The sequence below is a fragment of the Lutzomyia longipalpis genome, chromosome 3, assembly GCF_024334085.1.
Source record: "Lutzomyia longipalpis isolate SR_M1_2022 chromosome 3, ASM2433408v1".
NCBI lineage: Eukaryota > Metazoa > Arthropoda > Insecta > Diptera > Psychodidae > Lutzomyia > Lutzomyia longipalpis.
Window position 1 is genome coordinate 17,039,193 of NC_074709.1, and position 22,415 is coordinate 17,061,607.

Here is a 22,415-nt window from a genome sequence, read left to right on the forward strand (position 1 = left end):
AGTTGCTTCGCATTCGCCACCGTGAGTGAACGTTGAAGTGGCCAGAGGTTCACTTTAGTTTTTGTTCATAAATTCATTTCTTTGCTCCTCTCACAGCTTCTGTGTGAGCATTGGGGGAGATAATTCTGGCAGAGAATTTGTGTTGAACTGTGTTTGAAGGGTCGTTTTAAAGGGATGCTGGAAGTGTTAAAGTGTCCAGGAGTGGAGGAGAAAATTATGGATTTGAGGACAGTTTAAAGAGACAAAAGTTCTTTTTTTAATTTTTTAAATTGTTCAATTTTCACCCGTGATTTTTCATGAAAATATGGATGATTTTGTGCATGGAAGGAGGTCCAATTTATTGACTTGTTCTGCATTGAAATTTAAATAAGCAGCACATTCTTGGCTCTTTTTTTTTGTTAAAATTAAAGAAAAAAGACAAGAAGAAGGTTAAACAAGGCAATAAAGTGTGTTGTACTTCTTTGACTCTCATGTACTTTTTGGAACCAATTGTTAAGTGCTGATTTGCTGCAAAAGCCGCCAAAAGGAAGATTTCCATCTCACAGGTAATTTTCTTGATAAAATTTAAGCTACATAAGATTTTTTTGGGGATGATTTAAACCTTTTTTTGGTCTTACTTTTACTTTTCCGTAATTTTTTGCGCAAAGGAAATTTTTTTCTTAAGAAATAAAAAAATCCCACGGAGATTTTCAAAGTGTCCGCAAAGTCTGTTTTTTTGTGTGTGTGGATCTCTCGTGGAAACTTGATGGATTTTTTCCCATAGTTTCCTCTCGAGTCCATTGGCTCTCACCTTTCCAACAAACATACATTACATGGCACATAGCACGCGAAACTAATGGCAAGTGCGCGGTGTTAGCAATGAAAGTAAAAATAATGTAATTGGTCAGGAGTGTTGAAGTGTCTGTGAGAAGACGTAAAAAAAATGCCACGATTTTCGGAACTGCGGTGGGTTTTATGTGCAAAAATGCTCCATGAGATGCTAATCAAATTGAAATTTTAAACATTGTGCGCCTTTGAATCTTTTGTCGATCATTAAACGTTTCCTTCGCTCTCGTTGAACTTCGCGCACCATTGTTGGGCGCAATCTTTATACCTCCTGCCGGTCAATGATGGGAAGAAAATGATCTGGGGAGGGAGAGCCAGAGAATGAGGTGAAATTAAAAGACCAAAACGCACCGGAGAGATAAAAGATTAGTGAACAACAAAAATTACACAAAACAAGATTGAACGTGGTGATCGATTTTGAGAGAGTTGGCAAAAGGAGTCTCCGGCGTATGTTCTCAAAAGAGACGCTTTTTCGCCATCGCATTGGTAAGAAAGTTACCCTCGAGGGAAATGATCGTGCGCCATGTCTCATGGGATCACCTTTTCGTTCCACGCAGCAGCAGCTTTTTTGATGTTGTTGTTGTTGCCCCCCTCGTGCAATGTGCATCGATGCTGGGCTTTTTAATTGGTGATCAAGTGATTTATTTTGAGACGCACACAACATGACAGAGAGACAATTAAGAGCCACCCAGAGAAACAATCACCGTGTGGCGACACACTTTTCCAATTTATAATTAAAACTCGTGAATATTAATATGAAATTATATAAATTATGAATTGAAAAGAAAATAATTGCACTTGTGTGCAAAATAATAGCATATTATAAGGGTATTGTTGGAAATTTTCCACAAGCCTGTGGAAAGCGTTAAATATTTATAATTTTTATTCTACAATTTGATTTAAAATTAAGCATTAAAGTGAAACCGAGGCTTAAAAAAATTTCGTTGAGGAAAAATTAAAACTAAAAATAAAAGAATTTTTGTTCTCAAATCCTTTTTGCTCAATGTTGTTGGAAAAATGTTGTTTTTACTAAACTTCCAAAGCTTTAAACATGATTTTGTCCTTAATTAGTTCTTTTATTTTAGAATTTGAGAGTTTATTATTTAAAATTTTCTCTCCATATTTTTAAAAATTTGATTCATTTCAATCTATCAAACATAGAAAACGCGTATGGTTTAGTAATTTAATGATTTTAACGAACTTGCCTTTCTTTAAAAAAAAAGCTTCACTACCTGCATTTTATGTACATAGGTACATAAACTTCCATTGCAGTTTGTAGAAAATCGATAGAACAATACTTAGCATATCACCTTATATTTCAAAAAACCGCGGATCGAGTCTCAGTCAGTTCTACCTTGCTAATGAGTTTCTAAAAAAGCTGAAACATTGAATCTGTAAGAATACGTAGAATTCTTTAAAAATATTCACTTAAAACTGTTTAAAAATTTACTTTTGCTCACACGAGATTTCACTGTCTTAAGTTTACCTTCAATGCTATTTTCTTGCCCAGCACTGTAGATTATTGGAAAAAAATAAATTATCAAGCCGTTCAAGTAGTTTTTTTTTCTTACAAAAGAAAAGCATTTTTCTCGTTTCACAACACATAAAACATTAATTTTATCAAACATACCGGTTTTTTAAACCATCAGGACAGGTAATATAAGCTGGCGAGTGCGAGAGTGGGAATTAATCTGCGTGGAAAATATTCTGCCACAAATTTCTTTTTCATAATTAAATGTTATTATTGCCAATTTGTGCGGAGGTTCTTGATCTTTCCATTTGGAGGGATTTTAATGCTCAATGGGCTCAACAGTTTCAACAAAAAAATACTTTATAATTTTTCCGAGAATCTCGTTAAACCTCCAACTGAGGTTATAACTTCACAATGAAGAAATTGTCTCCAATTTAATTTTTTTTAACGTTTGAACCGACTTTAAACTCTTGAGAATTTTTTTTCTTTCTTTTTTTTTAAATTAAACTGGGCCACAAAATTAATGCAAAATTATGCAATTAAAAATCCTTTTCTATGTGTACACAACTTGAATCGTTTATACTTTCGGAAACTTTTTGAATTGTCTTTTCACAAAAAAAATCGACTGTTGCATTAATTATGAAAGAGTTGAGAAGTTCGTATACATTGAATTCTTGACTCTCAAGCTTTTTCCTCTCTCCTCTAGCAACATTGTGTTTCTGGGTTAATTTTTTTTAGTTCTCATTTTTTTTCTTACTGCATTATCATACATAATTTGTGAATTGCAACAACATTCCCTTCGAAAAATCTCACAGCAATAAATTGTCGAATGTGGTACATTTTTCGACGTCCTGTCGATTAAAATCAATTCCCAAGAGTGCAGTAGAATGTACTTCATACTAAATTAAAATTGCATGGAATGAATTTGAAATGCCTGTGTCAAATTCTTGACATTCTGACATGGAAAATCCTTATGGGGCTCAAGAAGTCCCATAAATTCTCTGTGCAGGTGGAGGTGCATTTGCAAGTGCACCGCATTCTTATAGCTAATTTGGTTGTTTTCAAATGTGGGGGATTTTGAGAGCTGAATATTGCGAATTTGTCATGCTGGATTTGAGTTTCCTGCAGTGAGAAAGATTTGTGGAGCTTTCGCAACTTTTTTTTACAGGTACTACCCAAAAATAATTTAATTTATCTCAAATTAATTCTTTGAAGAAATGAAAAAATTAAATTATCGTATTTGGAAAAAATTGCATTTAAAATTATTTGTTTAAACTTCCATAATTTTTATGGTGATTTTTAGTACTTCAATTTTGAACATTTTTATTAGTAAAGTTAGCAAAATCGGGCAATTTACACTGCAAAAAATTACTTTGAACAAAACATTTTTTATGTGTCTCATTGAAAATATTCGATTTTGATAACTTTAAAGTTATTCAAAATCAGTTTTTTTCCGAAGGAAATCATTCAGAAAAAAAATCCGCTGAAAAAGAATTTAGAAGAAACCTTTTTATCCGTTTAACAGAGTTAAAGATTGATTTCTGTCTGCAGAAAATTACTTCTGCAAAACGGCTACGCCGATCCAGATAAATTTCGCTGAAGTTTAAGAGGATCATACACTGTCAAATCAATACAATTGCTAAATCGCTTGACCGATTTTTCTACTGCAAGAGACAAATAAATTGAAAAATAAATTATTTTTGAGTTCTGCCTGTATAAATCAACTTGACTATTGCAATGTGTGGATAAAAATGCGTGGTGTCGGGCTGAATGTGTACAGTGGAGCAGAGATATTAAATCATGCGTTTGGCAGCACGAGAGGGAGAGTGTCAGGAAAGGGACAGAGTGGAATGTTTCGCGAATGCTGTTGCAAGGAGAAAAAGAATGTTTTTGGTATTATATGAGAAAAAGTGCATTCCGCATGTCGCTCACAGAAAATCCAGAAAGACGGGAATTTTTCTTCATTTTTGCGCCCAACAAGAGACTCGTTTTGCGATTATCTTTGTGCTTAAAACGTATACGAATGTAGCAAGTGCCAAGACGCAGAATTGCTTGAGTAAAAATTTTAAAATAAAAGTTCTCCAGTGTGCTGCCTCGTTTAAAGTGGGTAAGTGGTACACTTTTGATGCACAACCATCTTGGCGACAATTGATGCGTCTTTTGCGAAAGAGATTGTCTCTCTCTCCATCGCATTTGTGTGACAATGGGAAGAACATTATTATAAGATGTGAAAGATTGAGAGATCATGCACCGGGGCGTCGTTGGAGGAAAAATTGACGCTTCAGCATGAAATTGCATCTCAGTGTTCGTTTTTCTTTTTCTTTTGAGGAAATACTGCAACTCATGCTCTCTGGAGGATTTGTTGTTCACGAGTCAATTTGGATCGAATTGCTTGAGAAAGAGAGAGATCTTTAGCAGAAAACGTGAGTGTCATTGCCACTTACATTTTAAGATTTGCGAGCACATCGCACCGTCGTAATCCCAATCATGTCGTTCAAATTGGGAAACTGATCATCAGCGAAATGGGAGCTTTTTCACTTTTCCTCCCGCCAAAACACTCTCAATTGAGAGACCACAAGGTTGCGGCTTAATGAAGGACTAGCGTGAATTGGATTTGGTATAAAAAGCGAAATCTCGTTTGCTCATTTGCAAAAATTTTTTAATCGAAAGCGCTTTGTTCCAATTTGCCCCAAATGATTAGTTTTGCACTCCACACTAGCTAAAAAAAATCATACATTTATATTCATAAAAGCCATGAAAATTTATTTAAGGCGCCCAAATTAAAAGTGAAGCGAAATTGGAAATTTTTGCATGAAAAATTAATGTGGAAAAATTCCATGAGATTTGACTTTCTTGTGGCTTTCTGAAGATCTAATAAAAAAATATGTTGATCACTCGTTTCGTTGGAAAATTATTATTTTAGCGTTCTTGTGAAAAATTCTATAGGTATAGAATAATTAATTAGAAAAAATAATGTAAGTCAAAGAAAAATATTTTAAAACAAATTACTTTAAAAATTTTAAAAGAAAATTCAATAGTCGTTCATTTTAGAGCCATTTTGATGGAGATTCTCTTTCTTAGAATATAATGAACTTAATATCCTCCGTGGGAACTGATTGTTCATGGCGATGCAGAAGATGGCAAAAATGTAGATTTAGCAAAATCTTATGTCTCGCGCATATAAAACAGGTCCAGTATTTCTTAAAGGAGAAAATCACTCTGCCGTGGTCAAATGATAAACTGGTTTTGTTGCGCCTCCTCTGGGATTCTTCCCTCTTGATCGATGAAGATGATGAGGTCGAAATCCTCTTTCTTTCGGTCTCTTCTTCTTCTACTCAATTTCGCCCAGGTATGGTATAGATTTTGAGACCATCTTTTATGGGGTTTCACAATGATTTTATTAACTCATCCAGAATACAGGGTGTTTTAATTTTAGTGGCGGCGGTGTTTTATTGTTGGTACTTTAGCTGGTGCTTTGTGCTTTAACTTGTGCTTTAGCAGGTACTTTAGCCAAAGATTTTAAGTCAGTTTAGCTCTAAGTACGTGCAGCTGCTTGTTTTATGCTGCAAATTTATGCGTTCCCATGAAACTAAAACGTCTCCAGTGGATTATCCACGCGTTTTCCTGACCTTGTCGCGTAGTCTATTCGTCAGACATGATTGTCACATTAGCACAAAATGAATATTGTACCTCGCATAGAAAATCTTTTTCTTCCGAGGAATAACTTTTTGCTGCACCCCTCCCAAAAAAAATGGTTACACAATATTTCGCGGTTCCACGTGGTAATTGAAATCATAATGCCTTCGCGATGCTCTTCAAGGGGGAATTTTCGTATTGAAAATTCTTGAAAACCTTTTGTATTTACGGACATTTGCGCGGTTAAATTGTGATTTATTAATTTCCGCCTGCTAGCACGTCGTGTACGCACCTATTTTTGACTCCCTCACGGATGGGGGCCCTTTTGCTACTACAGCCATCACACAGCCTCCACTTGCAAACGATAATTTCTCCCGCGCGACTTTTGTGAGACATTTATGGGTTGTCCGAATAAGTCATGCATGAGTGCATCTCCAGTAGATAATCCTCTCAGCACAGCACAGCAGAAATTGATTCATCTTTGGATGCAAAGCAATTTTCTCTTTTCTTGGCACACTCACAACCAGAAGCTTTCTTTCAGTGCGACATCCCAGAATGAAACTGAGACTGCCGGCTTGGAATTTCAAGTAGCACAATTCCAATAGAGATTTATGTCGACTCTCTCCATTGATTTTGATTGAGCGCACATCTCCACATAAAACACAAAGCCCCACGAGAGAGACACGGTTTAGTGTGTGAGGTTCAAATTGTTGCTTTTTTTAGGTAAAAGATCACCTTACGAGTTGCCACAGAACGCGAGAGATGACCATCAATGATATTATCAGTGTGGTAATTAGACACCGCATATTTGCTACTTATGTTTTTCGGTGACTTGGAAGTTTTTTTTTCGTAGGTTTGTTTAAAAAAAAGAATGTTGTAAATAAATGGTTAATATTTACATATAGAAGAAAATTTTCTAGACAAAAAAGCATAAAGCAAACTTAAGAGTCATTTTGCATTGAATTTTTTCTTTTAATACATCCAGGAAAATATTCACAGTGTTGGTTTTTTTGTACGTAGAACATTTGAAACAATGCTGAAGGTTTATTAAATTATTTAGTGACTCATTTTAATTGTATAGAGTTGTATTATAATGAGGAAATGTAGTTGAGTTATAAAAGAAAATCTCACAAGTAGTTTTCTTTAAATTTTGTTCAGAATTAAGAAAAATATATATTTGGTTTAACAAATTAATTAAAATACTTTTTTTTTGGGGAGATAGAATTATCTTTTAACTTTTTCCCTATTTGAATTTCGGAACACAAGAAACTAAAAAATGTTTCACAAAAACAAAAATAATCGGTATCAGTTTTGACAGAGTTTGAGAAACCATAAAATTATTTCAAATAAAACGATGAAATCGAAACAAATATTGTTCCATAGAACAGATAGAATTCGAGAGACCTAGAAAAATCATCAGAAACACTATTAAAATTAAAAAAGTTAAAATTAAATTTTCAAATTCAACTATCAATTTTTTCTCAAAGTTCTTATCATTGAACTTAAAAGCCTAAAAGACTAGAGGAAGCTGTGCAAGAAGGGGATGTTTCAGATAATTTTTCACCTGCCATCCAGACATTGGTGGATGTTGCAAAATTCCCTCATATGAAAGGAAATGCTAAAGTTGTCCACAATCTCTTCGTTTGTTGTGCATATAGCAAAGTAATACTATGTGATGGCCTCTGCCCATTGTTCCGTACACACACAACATGCTCTGAAGACGGGATGTTGAGCAAGAGATGTGAGTGATGCTGTGATTTCCGGAATTTGTCGTCCCGTCTGCATTTCACAAGCCTCAATGTCTCTCCAAGTGAAATTTATGGGATTTTAATGGAATCACATCCCGGCTCACACCACTTCCGATTGGCTTCGCACTACACATAAGTTTGTGTGCCAGGGTAGAATGACTATGTGCAGGAGGAAATGGTATGGATGTGAGTGACAAGGTGGAAGTTTTGCCGTGCACACTGAATGTTTAATTATAAAGACTCTTTGGTCATTTCAATGCTATTCGCAGCATGAACATATTTTGCATTTATGGATAAAAATCTGCTAGTTTTGCTGGCTCTGCTGGCAATGCTTCTACAGTAGTCCCAGACTTTTAGTTGGGGTACTAAATATATGAGCAATAACATTGGCTATGGGGAAAAAAACTCGCGTCACGAGATTTTTTTCTTATTGCAATTTTTATGCTATATAGAAGCTTACCTATTGTTTAAATTTAGACATGGTTTGCAAACAACTCCTTTTTTATTTAATTTCCAGCGATCATTTATGACTCTCCGAAGGGTATTATATTAAAGTTGTGCACCTTTTTTTCCCCACACCGTCCACACGTACAACCATCTAATAAACATTACGTCTTATACATTTTATTATTATTATTATTTTCACCGAGTCTTTTAATTTATTTGACGCTCAACTTCTGCAGAAGTTATTGTTGTGCAAGCCCCCCTTTAGCTGTGTATGGCGATTTATTGCCACACAATTTTTGACGCGAAGCTGCGGGTTTGAGGGGCATTTCTTGCACACAAAAAAACAGAGCCACTTAATTTTGAAACCTCTGAAACATATCAAAACCTCTATTGCTGTAAAAAAAATTCAGCAGCAATATTTGGCAGGATATATCGATCAATTGCCCATATTTTACTCCATCGAGATGGATTTATAATTGACTCTCTGAAATTATGTATGTTGGTTTAATATGATGGAGGAAAAAAAGCTCACTCATTTGGCAATACGTGAAACAAAAATCACGAACTTTTTCGCCATTGTCAATGAACTTTTGCTGTGTGTGGTGATATTTTCCCGCCCAAATGAATATTGAGGTGTGACTTGCTAAATTTGCATTACGCACAAAGTAAGAAGAAAATCCCTAATGATCGGAAGAACCTTCATCGTTTTGCGGCGCATGTTTTTGCACCCAAGAGCCCGCGAGCTCATACACTGGAAAATAATGGCGTGTTATGTAAGAATAATTCTTATGCCGTCAGATCACGTAGAATCTCCTCGTTTTTTTTTCTCTCACACGTCAAAAGCATTCACGTAAATTAAGGCGAAGAGAATATTCTTTTAGGCAATTTACCGGAAAATCGACCATGTTTTTTCTCGAGCACAACAATTTGAAATCAATTATTGATCTACCTACATGCTGAATGATATTAGAATAAAATGTTCCAATTTTTCCACACACACGGATCGTCTCATGGGATGGTAAATATTGATTCTTGACGCAATTTCTCGCATTTTGAGCTCAAGATCATTTTGTTGATGATTCAATTTGGTTGCTATACTCATACACATTTCACACGGAGCTTTTTAATCCTTCGTGAAGCGAATCATCTCACGGACAAGCCCATTGTGTAGTACTTTTTGGATTCCCTTGACATCAGCTCACAGATAAAACACAGAGGGGGCGAAAATTCAAGTACATGATCGTGTGTGGGTCAATTGAAGCACGACTTGGTCAGTGAATTAAAAGTAAATTTTCTTTCCTTTTGCATTCCGTGTTTATTTTTTGCTAAAATATGCAATTGAATGGTTGAGAAAGGAGGTTGCAAATAAAATTCTTATTGTGAGATATACGGGCTCTCAGAGGAATGATCTTCAAAAGATAACCGCTTGACCGATATTAAATGAAATATTAAATAAAAAACGAATATATTTTTTAAAATATTTCATTTTAAAAATATTCTTGATTTATTTCATTGTAAAGCAACGAGTTCATTTTACAAAGAAAAAGTCTCAAAATATTTTTCCTTTAGAACCCAACATTTAGTTTATGATAGATCTTCAAATAAACGTTAAAAGAAAGTTCTCAAAGTTATTTTAGCTCAATATAAAAGAAAAAAAATTCTCTTAGACTCTCGAAGCCTCTTGCATAAAATATTCATGTAGAAAGTGCAGACAGACACGTATTTTTTGCATAGAACATTATATGCACGCATCTTTCATGCAAATCTGGGTTTAAGTTGATGACCACGTGTGATTGAGGTGTTTTTTGCATTCTCCAAGTATCTGACATGGCAGGTGAACTAGGTCAAAACCTGCATAGATAAATTCATCATCTTCACTTCCATCGGAAGCATCAGTGTCGCCTCTTTTCTTCCAATCACCTCTTTGGCAATTTTTCCCGCGTTCGAGTGGATCTTCTTGGCTGGTGCACTCAATTTGCTTCTTGATGACTCTTCCTCATTTTTGTGCGCCGCGACGAGATCCATTTACCCGCGAGGGCACAGTTATCCATTCTTTGCAGCGTGAGATCTGCATGTTGGGCTTGGGATATACCAGAAGAGAGAGCAAGAAAGACTCGGGGATCCCGTGTGGGGGTACGCTCCGGAAGACAACTTTGTGAAGCGACAAATGATGATGAAATTCAGTGGGAGGGAAAATTGGAGAAAATGAAGTGGCTCCAATTGATCACTATCGAAGCATCTTTCTCCCGCACATCTTCCGTGTTAATCTCTCTTCCAGGCATTGTGGCGTCGCATCTTTGCTTCTACATTTTTTTTTCAACACACTGCATCACTGTGCCATGGAGCACCAACTTCGTGAGACAATGATGTGAGGAGAATTAATTTATGGCCTGTTTGAATTGTACACACATATTCCGTGGAATTAGCATAAGATGCGATGCTGCGGCAAAAGAGGTTCCATTTTGCCGACAGCTCTTGTTTACCACCTGCGGTTGGGTGGGATGATCTCACAATGTATGAAGAGCTCTCTTACCCGGATTGATGGGGAATCCATCAGAAGCCGCTTTATGCAAATTGAACGTCTTTTTCGGCGCGTCAAAATTCCCATCAAAACTTCCAAATGGCATTGTCCACCTCCTCCGATGACTTCATTCTTCTTTCTTTTGCGCTATTCTTTACCCCGCGGGAAATATTGTTTGCCACATAACATTATGACTTATTGCTTTGCTGAATAACCGTTAATGATGACACGGATGGAGTTCATTTTCCATCCAAGTCTGTTGAAAAAAATGTGAGGTGTGGAAAAGAATTCGCCAGCTTCGAAATTATGTCAAATAGCAATTTATTTATCTTTTTTTTCCTCTTTGCCATTCCTACACGAAGCAAAAACTCTTCCCGGTACTGGAGGAGTTCTTTTTTCTTCGTATGCCTGAAGATAAATTATATACCTCTTAGAACTATTCTTAACACGAAATTGATTTTAAGACACGCTAGAGGTGGATTATTTCGCCCATTTCCTCAAATTATTGCTCTGTGTCGTCTTCATTTTGGGATGATTTTGTGGGAATTTTTTTTAGAGATGATTTCAATTTTTTTTTATTGTGCAAAGGAGCCCATGCGCTTGATATGGGCGAAGTACCTAATTGAAGGAAACGCAGAAAACAATTTTAACCCACCCAGTCTTGTAGGGAATCAAAAAAGGATAAAGAATCGCCAAAAATATTCACCATTTTCCACTGGGGTCACAACGAAAAAAGGCAATAAAGTTTTGTAAAAATTCAAAAAAATTGACCGCCATTTGCCATTTTGTCTCTTTCAATGCATCAAGCATATGTTTCAATGCTTCGTCATGAACTTGTCGATGACAGTTTGACATTTTATTTATTTATTTTCTTGGAGAAAATAAAAAAAAATGCGTATTTTTTAGTTTAATTATCGTGGTAAATGTGTTTTACGTGTTGTTCAAGAGTGATTTTTATATCTGAATACCTGAAGGATGAATTCCCGCACAGCTTATGACCGTCTCAACGAGCACATCTCTCGTTACAAAACAAAGCAATCCAAAAACATTGGTCGTGGATCGTCTTGAAGATGGCTTTTTCACGAATTGAGAGATCCTCTGCGCTGGAATCCTTTGCGTTTCACACCACCACGACGGACAAGACGATGGATTGCTGGTTTTGTGATTCCCTGGATGTTGTCACGCAAAACCTTACGATGTTTATTGGCACCACCTTTCCCAAGACCTTTTCCACGACAAATGATGTGCTCGCTGAGACGGTCACAAACTGTGCGGGAATTCATCCTTCAGAAATTCAAATATAAAAATTCTCTTTTGAACAACACGTAAAACACATTTACCACGATAATTAAACTAAAAAATACGCATTTTTTTATTTTCTCCTAAAAAAAAATGAATGAAATGTCAAACTCCCATCGACAAGCTCATGACGAAGCATTGAAACATATGCTTCATGCATTGAAAGAGACAAAATGGCGAATGGCGGTCAATTTTTTTGAATTTTTACAAAACTTTATTGCCTTTTTTCGTTGTGACCCCAGTGGAAAATGGTGAATATTTTTGGCGATTCTTTATCCTTTTTTGATTCCCTACAAGACTGGGTGGGTTAAAATTGTTTTCTGCGTTTCCTTCAATTAGGTACTTCGCCCATATCAAGCGCATGGGCTCCTTTGCTTGAGCTTTAAAATGTTTGCTTATTATTTAATTGATGAGTAAATCAGAAGACGTTTAAACAGTGTCTGAGATAGAGAATTTCTTTGAAAATTTAAATACTTTTGTGTGTTCAAACAAGAGATGATCCTTCGAATCTCCATTAATCCTTTCCATCCAATTAGACAGTATAGTAAAGCCAATTAGTAACCAGTGCGAATCTTTGGGTATCTAAATATTCATAACACTTAATCCTCAAAATTCTCAACTCCTATATCATTTTTTTGATCAATTTGACGTCCTTTAAATTAGAAAAAAATATAACATCCCCTTGAATAGTTTTCTACCTACACTCTGTGTAAAACTCTTACTGCGGATCATTCGCTGAAGTGAATTAGACTCTTCTGCGAATCCTCAGTGTTTCTTTATCTCCATCATACTTCAACACTATATCTTTGTTTACAATTTCTTGTGTGTATTATTTTTGAAATGAAAACCTTTTAATCACGTAAACCACATGTCTTTTGGGAGGCAGAATTTAAATTAGTTTTTGAGTGCAAAGACTTGTACCATGTTAATCATGTTAATGCTTTTGACACAAGACAAAAGGCACGATAAATAACTCTTCCCAAAAAAGCCACAAAACCAACTAATTTTATGTTATATTTTTCATTGCAGAAACTGCGGAAAAGCTTACGCAAAATTGGATGTAATCTTAGGGCATTCAGCATTGTTTCGGTGAGCCTATAAATCTTTGTTTTCTTTACTTGATAAAATTTCCCTTTCAACTTGGAGGAATTTTTTCTTTGATTATTTCTTTGATCTTGCAATTTTTTTTAAAGAGATACTTAAAACTGAAGGAATTTTCCTTTGAGCTTTTGAAATGTTTTTTTTTAGAAGAGAGAAACTTTTTATTGAAAGCTTCTCCACTGTGTCATCAACTCTTTACAATAAAAATAGATTTTTTTTCCTCAATTTTCCCAGACTATAAAATATAATGCTTGGGGGCACAAAAAAGGGGAAAAGTGTCGGTGAAAATTATAGTTGTGAGACTTTTCATGTTAGATGGCAAGTTTTTCCTCGTTCACAGCTATGTATCTCACACTTTGTCATGCATTTTATAAGAAATTGATGGTGGTGCGCGAGAAGAAAATCCCAGCAATTTCACTATGAGCAATTTAATAAATCTCTGAGGAGTGTTGAGAGAAGCCGCCAAAGAAATAAAAGTCAAAAACGCGGCAAGAGAGATTTTCCACTTGAGGTGCAAAGTGATAGATCAATTATTCATCTATTGAATCTAACCGGGAGAGAGAGAAAAAGATTAAACTGTATGGTGTTCGAAATATTCGCGATAATGGCGAATAATTGGTAGTTTAAATATTTTCATGTCTGGTGTCCATGACTCACAGAGAGATGAATGATGAGGGAATGCCTTTTTTTCAATCGCCATACATCTGATATTTATTCAGAGACTCCGGTGGCTTTTACAATCTCCCGCGCAAGGTGCGCTTTTATAAATGACTCTCCTAGGTACCCCTCCGGGGGTCAGCCAAATGGCTGAAGTGTATAGAAGAAATTACACACCATCAGCAGCCTCCGTGAGGCATGCTGATGCACTTTTTTCCCCCCAGCAAATACCCAATGGGAGCCAATTCAAATAGACACGCGGCGACCAAATTGCCCCAAACGATTAGAATTTGCTTTCGGTTGTATTTGGTTGGCAACCGCATGAGCATACTTAAGTGATTTTGTGCTTCTTAGCATGTAGAAAGTAAAAAGGTGTTTTGGGTGAAAACATGATGCGCTGCTTCCCCGCAATCTGCCACCAAATTGGTTTCTTTCGTGCACGAGGAGCAGCCTTTTTTTTCTTCGTCGTGTGCAGTAAAAGAAGGAAACACTTCTTGCCACGACAAGAAGTGGATGATCTAGAGAGTTGTTTTCACTTTGCAAAAACCCATTTGGAATTTATTGCAAACACCAAGTGGTGTTCAAAACACTCAAATGAGCCATAATTCCATTCATTTTCATTTAAAAGGGGGTTGAATGAAAACATACATAAATTTAGCAAAATGATTGTTTATGAACCAACTTGCGTTGAATTTTGACAATAACCACGGAGGTATGTGAAAAATTAAACAATATGCTTAAACATAGACAAAAGTTTTTTCAGTGATTTTTTTTACCATTATTATTAAGGATTATTGCAACCTTATAAAAAAATCGTATGATCGTGAATCGAACCAAGAACTTTAGAATTAGTTCTGCTCGATATCCATAGCGCTAAAAGAAAAAAAAAAGAAAATTCTAAGAGACTATATTAAATTAATTAAAAATTGATCCTGCACAAGGAAAACTCTTAGAAATAATTTTATTGTGTAAATTTATAGTCAGGAAGAGGCTTAAAATGGTTCTCAGCGAGATTCGAACCCACGCCAATAAATGCCAAAGATATGCGCAGCGCATAGAACCTCTTAACTACTTAGAGCGCTTCTTTTCTAATTAAGCTAGTTTTCTAATGTTTTCTTTTAAAATAAATTTAAATACATAAATAGATTTTTTACATCCTATCTTCCATTAGATCTTCTGCACCCCGGAATTAGTTTTTCTTTAAAAGTTCATTTTGTCTGCAAGTAGCAAAACACAAAGCATCTCATAAAATTCAAAGCGCTGATTTTTCACACTTTACATCTGATTTATTGATCTTTTCGCTACCATCATTGACACCGTTTAATTTTTTCGCTAAATATCCATTTTAAAAGAGCTTGACTCTCTATGAATCTCCCCCGTAAATGCCAAAAAACCTACATTGTGATTTATTGTTAATTCATTTTCCCAAACAATCTTACCGCCAATCCACCGTAAAATGATGATTCTTGCAAAAATCATCTGTACCACTTTTACTTTTTTCATGCCCACCCACGCAGACATTTAAAAGCATTTAATTGCTACTCAAAAATCATGTCAAAAAATCCAAATTTGGGAAATGAATTGGATTTCTAATTAGCAAGCAGACATGGTAATTTGTTGCGTGGGGGCGTTGATGAAAAAGTGTATAGGAGGAAAGAAATTTCTCTGTTAATTTTTGATGGGATATAATAAAATAAAAAAATGAATTATGAGGATGATTTTTTACATTGAAATATGTCTTCTGAGACTTGTCTTAAAATTTATAGAGTTTTCAGTATCATTGGATGCTTATGGCATTATTATTTTCTCATTGAAAAAGCAAACGATAATATGCTTCGTTTCTTATGAAAACAGGACGTAAGTTATTTGTACACATTGAAGGTATAGAGAACATATCGCATTTTGTAATGCTTAGTCACGCAAGTGTCGACTTAAGGGTTCTTAGAAGATCTCTGGTAGACTTTGAAGAATTCTCAATAATTTTCTCAAGGAAGAAAGTACCGAAAGTATACTGCGGAATGTGCAAAATAATTTTCACACTTTGGTGTTTATTTAAGTGTTTTAGTATCAACACATAATTCTCAGACGCTTTTTGCAAGAATTTGCAAATTTATCCGCAGTCAGCGCGACCAATTCCCCCTTTCAAAGAAAGAGATTTCATTCAAAATGAAAATATGGAGGAATGTGTGAAAAATAGTACGATTCTGAGGAGACTCTGGGTGTGTGGTGGAGATTTATGGGTACTTCAGGAATAACTTTGCGCAGCTTTATGCACTCAAAAAGTGCTCTCTCGCATCACGAAAGATTGGCCGCGCGACGTGTAGCGGAAATTGGCAAATCTCAAAATAATAAACCACATGAGCCACACACTAAAAGATGCCCAATTTATTCTGGAAGATTTCTCAATGATGATGATCTAACAGTGAATTTTTCATTGATCACCATGTGCCCATTTCCCGCATCAATTTAGCCCCCCAAAAACGATTTAGCTACAATTTCAAACACATCTCCGGATTGATTAACCTGCGGCAATTATCGCAAATCGCGCGCGATCAGTGCAAAATAAGCACGAGTGCCAATTGAACATTTGCAATTAATTAATTAATCAACATGTACATGCGAAATGATTAGACGATGTGCCATTGGGATGAGCTATAGGTGCGAGAAAAAGCGCGCCAAGGAAGGCACCAATTAGATGGGAGAGATTACCTCAGAGACTTTTGCCCCGCGGAAAACGGTTAAATCAATCGCTTCGCGTGTGACAAAAAGTCGCCTTAAGACTCATCAAGCGCGCTCCAGTATTTTTCACCAAGAGAGGAAGTTGAGGATTTGCCCTCACAAGTGTGTGAGGTGAAAATAATCCAAAGGCGGCTCAAACTCATAGTCAAATGAAGTTTGTAGAGCAAAGAATTGTTTTTTAGCTGTCTGGAAAATCCAATTTCAGTTTTTAAACTACTTTTCAAATTTTTTGTTTAGATAAAACAGAATTTTAAAAATAGTTTCAGATTAGTTTATTAAAAAATATTGAAAAATAGTTTTTAAAAAAAATCAATGAAGTGACGAAAACCGTTGTGCAGTTTTTTCTAAAATTTTTTTTAGAAAAATTGACAAACAATCGGAAAAATGCCACAAAAATGTAGAAATCGCCTAAAAATCATAAAAAAATACCCCAAAATTGTAACAATTGCATGTTTAGAGTTTTTATCAAAAAATTGCAAAGCATTTTAAATTTTTTTTTTCATTAAGGTGAAGAAAATGTTGTGTTTCTCAAATAAATAGGTTGGTAAAGGGTTTAACTTGGCTCCAAACGTTTAAATTTCTATAGTAGATATCTATTAGATTTTTTAAGAAATTCTATAAAAAATATATTACAGATAATTTTTGCAACTTTGAACAAATTCAAGAATAGGTTCTTTGCAAAAATTCTTAAACGAACAAAACTCAATTTCTCTTACAAAATTAATTGACAAAAGACCCAGCCATAGGCCGCTCAAAAATAAGCTGGCACACACGCCTATGGGATTTTCTAATGCAGAGAGTGTTGAGGAAGGAAAAAAAAGAGTGCGCGGCATTAACACTTTGCAAGACTTCCAGCGATATTCATCGCGGTGAGAGATGTAGTGGTGCAAATTTATTGCTCTTTTTTGTGTATGATCCACGACCTAGAAAACACAAGAATTTTTTCTCCATTGAATTTCCTCTCATTTGGTCACTAAGGCGCTGTGAAGAAGTCAATGAGCGATCTCATGGTGAGCCTAAAACCCACCAATTTTCATCTTTTATTATTTCACCATGAGAAAAGACACCGAATGCTTTTTTTTACTCCCCGCGATTGTCAATTGTGTGGACAGAATTGAATTAACCCAATAACATTTTTAATATGTCAAACGGCCAATTTCTTTTTCTCCGTGTGCTCTTGATTAAATCTCGTGCACAAATGAAAATAAACGACAATTTGCACCTCCGGAATGTATGTGGCAGAAATAGTGTCGTCTTTTCTTACATTTTTTTTATTCAACTTCTTCTCAAAGTTAAAGCCTTTCTCTTAGAAAAAAAATAAACATTGATGCTGAAATGATCATTAATCCATGTTAGCGATATATTGTGAAATTTTAATGTCATACCAAGAAGAAAATAATATAAAAGGAATCCCATTCAATTGTGATTTGCGAAACTCTAAAGTAAACAAAAAAATTAATTTCTTTATACAGATATTTGAAAAAAAATTCAACGTTGTATTTATTACATTTTCTTTTATTAAAAATTTTTGTTTGTTTAGTTTTTTTTTGTAGGGAAAAGGGAAATGTTGTGCAGATTCTTTATTCCTTAAAAATCATTCAGAAAATCACTGCTCTTTGTGTTTTAATTTGACTCTTCAGTGTTTATTTTTCTAAAGTTTTAGGAGCTTCTTACTCCAGTTCTAAAATTTAACTTTCTCAATACACAAACCCCAAATTTTCATAATTTAGTTTCCAGAAAGAAAATTGTGAAATCATTATGAAAATGTTGAATGTAATCAAGATCACCACATAAAAAAAAACGCATCAAACATTTTCTTATAAAATAGTCAAAGTATAGCTTAATGGAGGAATACAACATTTCCCTCACTCTCTTTGAAAAATTTATTCTATTGCCAATAAAATCTTTTTTTTTTGCTCAAGACATTTCCTTAGTCTATTACAAAAAATTATTCATACATAAATAATTGGATATTTAACTTTTAATGATCTTTGCTCAATTTTTCCAAGTACACACAAAGTTCAGATAAAATAAAACGAAAAAATGGTAAAAATAAATCACTTGGAAAATGTTCTTCAGTCTTGAAGATTTCCATACATTGCAAATAACTTTTACTTATAATTTCTGTATGTGTACTTTTATTTGCGTCTGGTGCTTATTATGCGGTAGAACCTTGAATATGCCTATTATGGAACGAGTTTTACGATCTTTGCTCGTCAAGAAGTTTATCGTCTTAGCTTTTCTTTAGCCATTTTAATGGTCATGAAGTTTTAGTTTTTTTTTTTTATTTCAATATTTAACGATCGTCTTGCATATATATCCCTGAAATACTGTTATTATATTTAAATCAAACGTCGATAGGATGAGCTATAAAATAATTATATTGCATTTTACCCATAGCAGTGACAACACGTCTTGCAAAAAGAGAAGGAAGTTCTCAAATGGACAAATATCGTGCGGAATCAATGGGTTGGATGATTTTCCAATGATTCAGAGACGCGATGTCTTGTGCGAATGGACGTTTTCATTTTCAGCATCGTCTGGGTGGAGAAAAACAGTTAAGCACCACGGAAGATTAATTTCTCTGTGAAAATGATGAAATTGATTACGAAGAGTTACGATCCACTTTCATTCGAGATCATCTACAGTGGGTATTTTAAATCTCCCGCGGGGGGTATTCAATGATTTTTTTTCCGGGGTCAATCGAAGGTGTTTGTGGGGGTATTTGAGAAGATTCTCATGATTCCCGCATAGGCTCATTTGCGCAACTCCTCAATATTATTTCTTCACATATGAAATGATGAAGAAACCCTTTTGCTTTAGAAGCATCATTTGTGGGAATTTCATCAGAACGAAAGGGAATATGCGAAGAAACTCCTCGTTTATTCTAACTATTCGTTCATAACACAAAACTATAAAGGAATGAGAGAAGAGAGCCTCGCGCACTGACTCCGTATGTGACTTCCCATAGTAAATAAAATTGGTGGCGATGTGTTTAAGAGATGAAAAGAGCCAACATAGGTCAGTGGCCGCAATTTTATAATCCTCTACCTCTTCCACCATCATCACACTCTTTCTCGCATTATTCTTATGCGCCATAAGAATACAATTGAACATCTTTCTCTCAAGTACCTCCAGTGTGATGAAAATTATTGTGTTACTTCTTGTACCGTATGCGTGATCGGGAGTAGACACAAATATCTTGTTGCAGCTTCCAAAGAGCAGACTTTACCTTATAAACTGAAAATTAATTTATGTTCATGCGAAATTAGCTGTACTTTAATTAATCCTTCTTGCAAATAATATAAGTTACGGAAAGGTATTAGAAAACTCTAATAAGGTTGCTTTTATCGTCCAAACTCTGGGTTTCTTACTCTATTCATTTTGTGTTCAATCACTTTTGCAGAGTGATATGTTTGAATAAAGCTTTACATGGTCTTCAAGTATTCTTGCAAAAATTTAACACCAGAACTGTAAATCATAAGAATCAGCGAAACAGAAGTAATACAAAGAAAATTATTTAAGAACCCCAGAATTTTATTAAAGAATTCTAAAATTTTAAGAACATTTGAAAACTTTTAAGATTGGAAAAAAATCATCTGAAATGAATTTTAATTTATTTCAATTGATTTATAAAATTGCCGAAAAATTGCACATTTTGACTAAAATATTTCAATCACTGATAATTCTGAATACTCTTTTCTTAAAAGAATAATCTCACAAATGAAAATGCTTTAATAAAATGAATTCTTGAGACAAAATCGTTAGAATTAAAAAAAAAAACTTCTATATTCTAATCAGAAACATTATAGCGAACAGCAAAAGAATAGAGCCACTGCACCCACTTATTTTATTTCAAAACCAAAAAATAAAAGAGATTTCGTGCAGAGCAAACAAGCTGCGTGAAGGAAGATGAGCTTTGTTGTGCACAAAAGAAATCGACATGAGAAGAAAACGTGAGATTTTCGGTAGAGATGTTTGTGGTGCGATCGCAGGTAACATTTCTTGTACTTTTTGACGCCTACGGTGACATTGAAATCTCCCCCAAAGGTCGCGCATACAGAAAGTCTCTTTCGCAATTAAATCTCCTCCTCAGAGATTTAAAAAAAAACCTCTTCACAAATTTTTAATTTTCTTTTCGCGCATTTCTCTCGGTTTTTTTTCATGCTGATCTCTCATGATATTTGAGACGAAATGTTGCACAAAAAAACATCCCAGAGTCACCTCAAATTTCCAAGAGTGAGAGAAATTTCTCCTGTGATAGCCTCGGTTAAATTTCGATGAAAATCTTTACCTTTGCGTGGTGGAGGTTTTTTCTGTCTTCTTTTCCTACACCGCCTCTCAATGCAATCTTGCAAATAATGACAATATTCTGCCTCATTTTATTTATTGTTATTTACAATCACGAGACAGTGGCACTTTCTTTCGCCACACATTTCCGCAACATTGTGTCCCCCCATGGTCTTTATAATACCACTCAAATAAAATTAATATGCAGTGACAAGAAGTATCACGGAGTTTTATTAATTAATTAGACAGCGAATTGCCTGTCAATAATTATATTTCCACATTTTGTGACTTGTATGAGGCGGCTTTTCTTCTCTCGCTCATATATATTGGGAGGGGGGAGGGGTATATCGCTGTAAAGTATAAAATGTGCAATATTTCAAGTGTTGAAATGGAAAAAGACAATAATTGAGTGGCTTTGGGAAATGATGACAAGACGATCAGAAAGAGATTTAAGACCCCAACCGATGGCCTCGTACACCACACACTTTTGAGACATAGAGAGCCCATTTAGAAAGTAACCACCAAATGCACAAGAGACGCATAATTTCTAATATTAAGCACACTGTACTCCCCAGCAAATCATGTGCGCTCTCTCACCCATTCGCCACAAGGAAAAATTTTCAAGAGTGAATGTTGTGTGTAATATGCAATTGAATTGGCAAAGAAAAGGTGGGTGCAAATGCAAAGGGGGAGACCTTCCAATGTGATAACATCTCCGCATGGAAATTGATTGTATTGGCGGAATATTTAATTAGCGGCGTTTGCAGAATGCTTGCCCGTTGTAAATGAATAAAAATTTATACACCCGTCGAAATTCTTTCACTTGCGCCACGGAGGAACTTTTTCTCAATCCTACCTTCTTGCAGAGAGCTACACAAACATGGACCGCACACAATGTTGCGCACCTCTGGGAGATGCAAATCAGCATCACAAAACCTGAGAGAGGGTGTTGAGTAATCAATTTAGTTAAATTAATTATATGCGAAAATGCCAAGGAACCGCGCAACTCCTTTTTACCACAAGAGAAATTCCTCCACAAAAAGCCACCACATTGTTTATAAAGAATTTCTTGCAATTTGTAATTAAATGCAAGAATTTTTGCCACAGGCATTTGCAATTTTTCTCCCCGGCAGTGCATTATGTGTGGGAAGTCTTCTGGGACAATATGAGGCTTTAACTAAATAAATAGCATGATTGTATATTGATTAATTAGTAAAGGGTTATTTATTTTATGTTTATCCACAAAAAAATCTTTTAAAAAATCTCTATATAAATTTTAATATTTTTGAACTTGTTGACATGGAAGACTACCTTATATTACACGTCACACAACGTAAGTTCTACAAATAAATACCTTCAAATTCATGCAAACATACAGACAAGACAAAATATTTAAATTAAAATTTAACTTTCATCGACTTTTGGCGAAGAAAATCCCCAACAATGAGCAGCATATATTTCATGAGCATCCATAAGGTTCACAAAAACTTAATGCCAAACCACTCCATATTTTATTCACACGAGCTTTGCAAAATTTTATCAACTAATCCATTTAATGCATTATTTATGCAAGACCAAATTCCTCTGAGTAGGTACAGTGTAATGTATTTAAATTGAAATGCTTTTAAATATCCATTTCACTTTGAAATGCAACTTTTTTGGAATCCTCTGACATTTTCTT

At 35.0% G+C, this 22,415-nt stretch overlaps 1 protein-coding gene across 2 annotated transcripts in view; it reads left to right on the plus strand.

The window, feature by feature from the left end:
• LOC129793055 (uncharacterized) overlaps nucleotides 1-22,415 on the plus strand; it is a 56,530-nt gene continuing 34,115 nt past the window's right edge. The window contains exons 1-2 of one of the 2 annotated variants that reach the window (XM_055832602.1): nucleotides 1-545; nucleotides 12,977-13,036. The gene's annotated coding sequence lies outside the window, so the exon portion shown is untranslated. The remainder of the gene's footprint in view (nucleotides 546-12,976; nucleotides 13,037-22,415) is intronic. The other variant, XM_055832603.1, reaches the window with a different exon arrangement.